Raw genomic sequence first — 9,302 nt, 5'->3', positions numbered from 1 at the left:
TCAACCCGGATTGATTTCTATTGGGTCGGGTCGGACTTTGTGAATATTGGTTGGACTGGATTACCCAAATTGGACAGAGCAAGCTGTCACGGGGCTAATCGACGAGGCCCCGTGCGGCGCTCAATGGGGTCGAGAAAGCCTACAAATGCAAGCAACAACACACAAAAGGCAACAAGAAGGCACACAAATTAGACAAAAGGCAACTTGTATTGCATTAATCAGTGGTAAGCACAAGCACACAGTACAGTGTCGAGGGGATCTCATGCTTAACCTTTACACGCTTATGAGCTCACTCGACTACCTACCTCCCCTCAAAAAGTACGTTAAGCTTTTGGGGGAGTGACAATAAGAAACATCAAAAAGGTGAAAAAGCATACTACAGTATTACAATAATGCCATTGGCAATCCCCCATACAAAAGTACATGCATAGCCCACCCATGACACACACTTGGACGCTGGAGTGGCGGCTGTAGGCACGGTGGTTGGCACTTGATGGCGCGGTGAAGAGAACACTTGTTACAGTCTCCCCCACTCAATTCAACCTTCATCCTCGAAGATTAGCTTCTGCTTAAGGCTTGAACTTGTTGTGGTGAAGGAAGGTTCTTCGACTGTTCCATGAACCAGGTTTCTTCCAAGGCCCAGATAGTAGGTTGGGTAGATTGTTGGTGGATGTTCTTGATGGTGGGAAAACCTATGGCTAGTCCCTAAGTTAAGTCCCTGCTTGGTTGCTTCAAAGTAGGATTTTGACTTGTTCCTGATGGTGGTAGGAAAGTTGGTGGCCAACGCTGGGTCAAGATGGTATTTTGTATTGTTAGGGTGTTGGTTCCCATTGATTTTTCCCCAAGGGTGACTCACAAGGCTACTACGTGATTCAGTCTGAGGGATGGTGCGAAAGTGGTCCCTAGGCGGCTTGGGTGGCACTCGCTTTCCCTTGTGGTTGTGGTAGTAGGTGGGGGCGAACTTGGACACGGCCTTGGGTCTTCTGCTTTGCTTGATGGTTGTCGACGCGCACGAACTCTATTGCCGGAGAGGTGTAGACGGCTGGATGGCCTGCTGCTGTTGTAGTTGTTGGCTTGAGGGGCGGCGACTTCTTCAGCTAGTGGAGTGGGGAACTTCTCTGCTTCCTTCATGTTGGCATTGAACAAGGCTTCTTCGTGAAAAAGTTGTAGTGTAGAAACTTGCTTCCCATGAACCCTAGTAGAAGTCGTAACTGGTACCATGCAAGGGGAGCGCTCGTCCAAGATGCACAGAGAGTTGAAGTGAAGCAGGAGTGCTGCTTCTGCTTGTCTCATGAAGTCCATTCCCAAGACAACTCGGAAGTCATCCAGGGGTACCACTGAAAGATTAATCTTACTTGTACACGACCCAACTTGGAGGTCAACCCCACGAGCTATGCCTTCAATCGCCTTTGCCCCGGAGTTTACGGCCTTGATCCACCATGTCTCTTTCACAGTGTTCAGATTGAGTCGCTTAGCCTCGGCAACTGAAATGAAGTTGTGGGAGGCCCCTGTATCAACAAGGGCTTGAGTCGGCTTCCCGCCGAGGAGGATGTCTACATACTTCAGCCCCCTTTGGGCTTTCTTTGGCCTTCCATGATTGGCCTCTTTCTTCACCATGGTGTTGAAGAGTTGAAGGGCGCCCACTCTTGGCGCCTACACAGACTTTGCCTCATCACTTTGCCCGTCATCACTGAGCTTGGCGACAAGGGCATTGATCTTCTTCTTGGTTGGGCTGTTGCGAACCAAGTGATTTCCCCCACAAAGGAAGCAAGAAATTGGGGACCCAGTGGTTGGGCTTGTAATGGTGCTGAGGACCTTGCTCTCCTTGTGGCTTCTTCCCATAGTCTTGTCCTGCTGGCTTGTTGAAGCTGGAGTTGTCGTACGGAGGGTGTGAGCGACTTACTCCCTCACTCAAATTAGGGGAACACGGGCTTTCTGGCTTAGGGGCTTCTTCATCTGACAAGCTGGTCTCATTGAGTTGCTCTGCCACTGCCATTGCCGTGGCGAGATCCTGTACGTTGCAGCGTTGGAGTTCTAGTTCGGCCCATGGCTTCAGTCCGTCCATGAAGTTTAATAGTAGATCCTTGTCGAACATGTCCGTGATCTCTAAGGTAAGGGCTGAAAACTCTTTAACATAATCGTGGAGTGAGTCCCTTGCTTGAGTGCTTTCAACTTCTTCCGCGCCAGGTACTCCACGTTCTCTGGGTAGAATTGCCGCTTTAGTTCTTGCTTGAAATCAACCCATGTCTCAATGGTGCACGTACCCCATCCAATGTCTTGGCATCGCCTGCGCCACCATAGCATAGCAATGTCAGTCAAATACATGATCACTGTACGAATTTGCGTTAGGTCATCATCAATGCCAGCGGCACAAAAATATTGTTCCATTTGCCATAAGAAGTTGTCAAGTTCTCTAGCATCTCGGGAGCCGGCATAAGGTGTGGGCTCCTGAATCTTCACACGAGCAAGGACCAGTGTTGTGGAGGGGCTTGGAGTGCTGGCCACTAATCTCTTGAGGAGCGTCATGTCTCCTCTTAGTTCATCCAATTGAGTCTGGAGGTCGGAAGGAGAGGCCATGGCTACTTTCATGGCCACCCATTCAGCTCTCATCTCATCCACCTGGTCTTGGATGTCGGATCGAGATGAGCTCCCTTCTTGTCAAGATTTTGTTCCAAGGACTTCCTTGAGGGTTCTATTCAGGACGTCTTGGACCTCGTTCATAATGCCATTTAAACGGGCTTCTAGCTCCACCATGGAGCTCTCAATTGTTTCCACATTCAAGTGGATTTCTTCTACTCGGTCACGCATCTCCCCAACAGTCACTTCACAGCGAATGATGTGTGTGTCGAAGGCAACAAGCATGTCAACTGACTTGTCAGGCTTGCTTGTCTTGGATGTGCGACCCCTCGGGGCCTTCTCTGCAACGGCTTCATGACCTAGAGACTCATCAGTCTCCCTCGCATGGGCAAGGCCATGCCTAATCTCGTCGGTGAGTTCCTTGTTGTGCTTCATTGCGCCACCACTAGTGTTGCTATGCAAGGGTCACGAGCGTTGAGAAGCAACCTGCTTTGATACCAACTGTCATGGGGCTAATCGACGAGGCCCCGTGCAGCGCTCGATGGGGTCGAGAAAGCCTACAAATGCAAGCAACAACACACAAAAGGCAACAAGAAGGCACACAAATTAGACAAAAGGCAACATGTATTGCATTAATCAGTGGTAAGCACAAGCACATAGTACAGTGTCGAGGGGATCTCGTGCTTAACCTTCACACGTTTATGAGCTCACTCGACTACCTACCTCCCCCCTCAAAGAGTACGTTAAGCTTTTGGGGGAGTGACAATAAGAAACATAAAAAATGTGAAAAAGTATACTACAATATTACAATAATGCCATTGGCAATCCCCCATACAAAAGTACATGCATAGCCCACCCATGACACACTTGGACGCTGGAGTGGCGGCTGTAGGCACGGTGGTTGGCACTTGATGGCGCGGCGAAGAGAACACTTGTTACAAAGCGGCACCAAATCATCCTGCCCAGAGTCTATTTCGGATTCGGGTCGACCCGAATCAGTATATGTTGGGTCGGGTTAGACCGCATTGAACTGGTCCAAACTCGGGTCAAATTGATTTGGATTTATATTGGGTGAAGTGTATTGATTCAAGACAAAACTAAATTTAGTCAATAATTAATAGAAAATTAATGCATTAATTATAAATTATTTAATTCAAATGAAGAAAATTAAAAAAAAAAGACTAAGGAGTTAATTCTTATGTCTATAATGGTTAACCCAATGGTTATCCACAACCCAACCCAACCTAGCCCATTTAAATGGGTGGATTTGGTGATAGGTTGATCACACAACCCACCAACTAAATGGGCGGGTTGGGTTAAAAATTGCCACCCTTAGCATTGGACATGAATCAACAGTCTTATTTTCTAGGTTTGTCTTTGATCCCTGTTACTTTTCAATGTCACTTGCCATACAAGTTTTTTGAATATTTTCTTCTAAATTTGTATCAACTGTTAAGGCTGCGTTTGTTTGATATACAAATGCCGAATTAGGGTATTATGTATCCTGTTTCAAACTTATCAGCATTTATTTGACATGCAAAAAATATAATGATTAAGAGGTCAAAAATGTGTTTTCTAACATATTTGTATCTTGAGAACAAGGCATTACTGTACCCATTTTTTGATACATTTTTGTACTTTTCTGATAATTGGTGTATTTGACGAAAAGTTTAAGGCATTTAATAATATGGTCTACACTTTTCACCGATTTCAAACAAAAAGGAAGAATGCAAAAAATGGGTTACATTGTGAATTTACTTTACATTCTTGAACCAGAAAAAGGGTATTTATGCAGAATACATATTTACATTTACATCATAACCAAACACAGCCTTAATGAAAGAAAAAAAAAAAAAAAAGAAAAAAAAGAAAAACTTGTTTTAAGTCTTATTCAAACAAGTATTGGGCTTCTTGAGTTGGGTTGAGTATAGGTTGGGCTCAAGTTGGCTCATTGCACTCTGGATCTCCTAGCCACAAACCGTTTCCATATATATGCTGGTACACACAAAATACTACCGCCCAATATAGGGAACGTTTTCCCACAAATGACAAGGGGGAGATATTCTCAATGGGCGCCTGTGGTATCTTGTGGGTATGGATGTGGGAGCAATTTGTGGTTGTAGGTAGTAGATTTGAGCTTGGTCCAATATTCACTTCTGTTGTTTTTCTTATAAAAAAAAGGGTAAAATACTTGTACCTCCTTTGGGGATTTCAGTCATATACTTAGGCCTCTTAGGTTTAGATTTCTATTTGCTGAACACAAAGGCAGTGAGCAGACTGTGGAACCAACGATAACACTTTGTCACTAGTTCCCAGTCTACTTGTGACCCTTTATTTTCTGCCCTACTTTCTCATTAAGAAAAATTCCCCTATTGAGCCAACTTGCTTTTCTCAAGTCTCTATAGGTATCTGAATGGCATAAAGTGATGAGTGAAGAATTTGATGCTTCGATGAAAATGGAACTTGGACTCATTTTAAGAGTTTTGTTGTAAGAATTCTATTTTTTTAGTGAGGAAATTTGAAGAAAATTATAAATTAAAAAAGAAAAGAAAAATGGGGATTTATTGGATTAAACTTGTAAGGAAAAGTATACCAAAACATCCAATGCTGGGAAAAAGAAGGGGTCCATTTTCTTATATCCCAACTAGAAAAAGAAAAATAAAGAGAAAGGATAAAAGATGAAGGGCAATAATTGGCTTCTACTATGTTAGAGGACATGCACCCTGCCACCTTAAATTCCTAAACCCTAAATCTTTAATCCCTAATCCTAAATCTTAAACCCTAAAATTCTAAAAATTTAAACTCTAAACACTTATGCCCTAAATCCTAACACTAAATCTTAAACATTAAAATCTTAAAAATTTAAACTCTAAACACTTAAACCCTAAACCCTATGCCTCTAAACCTTAGCAATAAATCTTAAACATTAAAGTCCTAAAAATTTAAACTCTAAACACTTAAATCCTAAATCAAGAACTCTGAAATCTAAACTCTAAACCCTTAAACCCTAAACCCCTAAGGCTCTAAACTCTGGCACTAAATCTTAAACCCTAAAACCCTAAACATCTAAATCCTAAGCCTCTAAACCCTAATCCTAAATCTTAAATCCTAAACCTTAAAGTCTAATTAATAAACTCTAAACCCTTAAATCCTAACCCTAAATTCTAAATTCTAAACTCTTAAACTTTAAATCCCTAAACCCTAAAATTAGAATGTAAAATGACTATGGAAGGACACATGTCCTCCAACATGGTAGGAGCCAAGTATCTTCCAAAGGATGAAGGAGGGATAGGGGAAGAATGCAAAATAATTGAATTAACTAAAAACGAATACCCCTAGCTCATCTGAATTCCCAAGAAGTAAACCAAATTCCACAATTTCTGACTTCTCTTATCTCATTTACAGCAAGAAACAAAGCTTCTAAGATTGTGCCCAATACAGCTTCTTCCACACCATGAACACCACCGGGAGGGCCACTTGCAGCCATAACAAAGTGTTCAGGTCTCCTGCCCATGAGAATCCTACTTGCAGCCATAATACTACAACCATGCGTTGGAATCATTTCCCATATAAATACTTATATGTTGTAATTCATGGAGAGATATTTCTGATGTATCATGTGGGTGGGGAATGTGGGGCTACTGTTAAAAAAAAGTAACAAAAAACCAAAAGAGCCTGATTATTATTTTTCAGAAGACCAATCACGCTTAAATGAAAGTTCTATAATTTTTTCTTATTCTAAGATATGTAATATCAAACTGCGTTATTTCATAATTAATACATGATAACACCCAAAACTTAGACTTTTTTCACTTATTGAAAAGTAACTCATTATGCACCATCCAAATATAGTAAACGGCTACAGCAATCCGTTCCAAAAACTTCTATTTATACTCTTTATCAGCAAGGCTATTCACAAACAAATCCAATTCAACACAATTCCTGATGAAAATTGAACCTCATGGGATATAAACAAAGTAGCACTTTATAAATAAATAATTAACAGATTCAGTCTCAAAATCACAAACAGGGACCAACCATCCAAACAATATCATCTCTAAACAAATTAAAATTCGCTGATATGATAGACAAAAATCTTTCACCTTGAACTGACCCTTGGAATTTAGGGTCCAAACAACTTTATACATATTTCTCCCCTAAAGCACATGCGTATTACAGATATCCCTTACAAAGACATTATCATATATTCGGTCCCCCATTTTCCCCAAACAGATGCGGTGGACATATATAAAGGCAATGTGTCAAGTTGGCATTTTCCTACTTTCTGATTTCTTCTTGGTATTTATCTATTTTCTTAATTTTTTGTATTTTATTTTAAACATATGAAAAAGTAATCATTGTATATTTTGATTAGATCAATAAAATTGTACACTATTATAGAGAAAGAGACTTTTGGATTTTATAAGGCCTCTTATTTTAATGCATGTTATTATTACATTTAAAAGAGAGAAGGAGAGAGAATAGAAATACAACATAATGAAGTAAAATATTAATAAGTCAAATAAAATAAATAGGTTGGGGTTAAACAACCAAACATAAAACAACAAAAATAAAAATATTAATTTAAAAACCCATTAAACTTTCACTTAAAAAACAGACCATTAAGATCCATTTTCGATGAGACCGGTTTCCCATAAAAGGGTTCACATATAACTGTTTTAAAACGGATCCATTAAAACCGTATGCTAACCATGTAATATTATGGGTAATAATAATGATAACAACAACAACAACAACAACAATAATGAATTATCAAATAAATAATCATATTCATAATCATAAATAATAATAATCACAATCATAAATCAAATATATTGATAATAAAAAATTAATTTAAGTAATAATAATAATAAATTATTTAAATAATATAATGATAATAATCATTTATTTTAAATAATAAATTGTTAAAATATTAAATTAATAATAATAATAATAATGATTTAAATATAGAAAAATAGATAATAATAATATCATCATCATCATCATCAATAATAAATCATAAATTAGAGTAGTAATAATAATATATTATTAAATAACTTAAATAAAAATAATTATTAAATAATAGTAATAAATACATTAATAATATAAAATATTAATTTAAGTAATAATAATAATTTATTTTAAATAATAAATTGACTTTGTTTTGGCCATTCTTATTAGAGTTTATTTTAGCTTTTGGCAAAGTGATTAGACAATTCTTTTGATTGCTTCAATTTGTTTATAAGTCTTGATTATTTCTTTCGTGATTAACAAAACTCGTGTAGTAACTTACTAAAATTCCCGCGAGGGTTCATAGGTGCTCTAAAAAGCCTCAACACACAAGGCCAGCTCTGCATATTGAAAGAGTTGTTTTAACCATTTGAAAGACGTTTGTATAAAGAGCTTTAGCAATATTTCTCTAGATTAAAGAAATTAAGATGAATTAGGCCATGTTCGAGAGTACTTAAAAATAAGGGCTTATTTTTTAAGCCCAAATTTCTAACTTTTTTAAGTGCTTATACAATATGGACTTGTTCAATTTTTTTCTTTCAAAATTATCCCTAATTGAATTTTATAAAAGTGCTTTTTGTAAAAGTACTTTCATAAAAGTGCTTTTATTAAGTATTTTCATAAAAGTACTTCTATAAAAGTGCTTTCGTAATAAAAGTGCTGTTTTAAAGTGCTTTCGTAAAAGTACTTTTATAAAAGCACCTCTATAAAAGTGCTTGTGTAAAAGTACTTTTATAAAAATGCTTTCGTAAAATTTGAAAGAAAATGAAAGATAAAATAGTCACAAATGCTTATTTAAGTGCTTATTGGAGAAAAAGACTACAAAATGTCCAATTTGAAATAAATGCTAATTTTTTAAAATAAGCACTTAAAAAAGTTGGATACTAAATGCAAATAAGTACTTATTCAAGTATTTATTTTTAAGCACTTACTTATTTTTAACATAAGCAATCCCAAACATGGCCTTAAACCATTTAACAACATAAAAATAAATAAATTGCAGGTAGCAGACATCAAAGTTGGTTGAATATATAGGTGATTTTTGTTTGAATGTCAGTTTATGAAGATGGCCTCTTTATCAAGGTGTGCATGGGTAAGTATCCTCACATGTCATTGTCCGAGGCGAATAAGATTCCAAATGTGGGCCCCACCCAATGTGTTAAACTATTGTTGATCATTGTGGGTCCCACCCACTCCACCCCGAGTTGGGATGTGCTCCCAACAATCCCAAGATGATGTGTCCCCACATCTCACCATGAGATTAAGATCCGCCATAAGGTTGAGACCCACTATTTTTGAGAAGTGCACAAATAGATCATATTGGATTAATGATTTTGTTGGAAGCAGATCCGTTCTCTGCCACCCTATCATAACTAAAGAGTCATATTAATATGTAGAAAATACAATGAATTTTAGGGAGATTTATAGTTTACTCCCTCATATAAATTTTTATTGATTTTCTCAATGTATTGTCATAAATTTTCACCTATGCAATAGTATTCCTTTTAAATTGTGATAGATTACTCCATCTGTCACTATTTCTAATTGTACAAATTTATAAAATTTAGGGATAAATTGACTGCACTCCACCTCAGAATTCTAAATTCAACTGCAAGCCTACAACATTTCAAAATTATAATTAAACACCTCCACCTATAATACTCATATCCACCCGTGAATTAGCATCAATTCCGAACTGACACCTATCCCAACTG

This window comes from Nelumbo nucifera, chromosome 3 (assembly GCF_055504915.1).
Source record: "Nelumbo nucifera cultivar China Antique chromosome 3, China Antique-T2T, whole genome shotgun sequence".
NCBI lineage: Eukaryota > Viridiplantae > Streptophyta > Magnoliopsida > Proteales > Nelumbonaceae > Nelumbo > Nelumbo nucifera.
The sequence above is the reverse complement of the archived record's forward strand: the minus strand, read 5'-3'. Positions refer to the sequence as shown.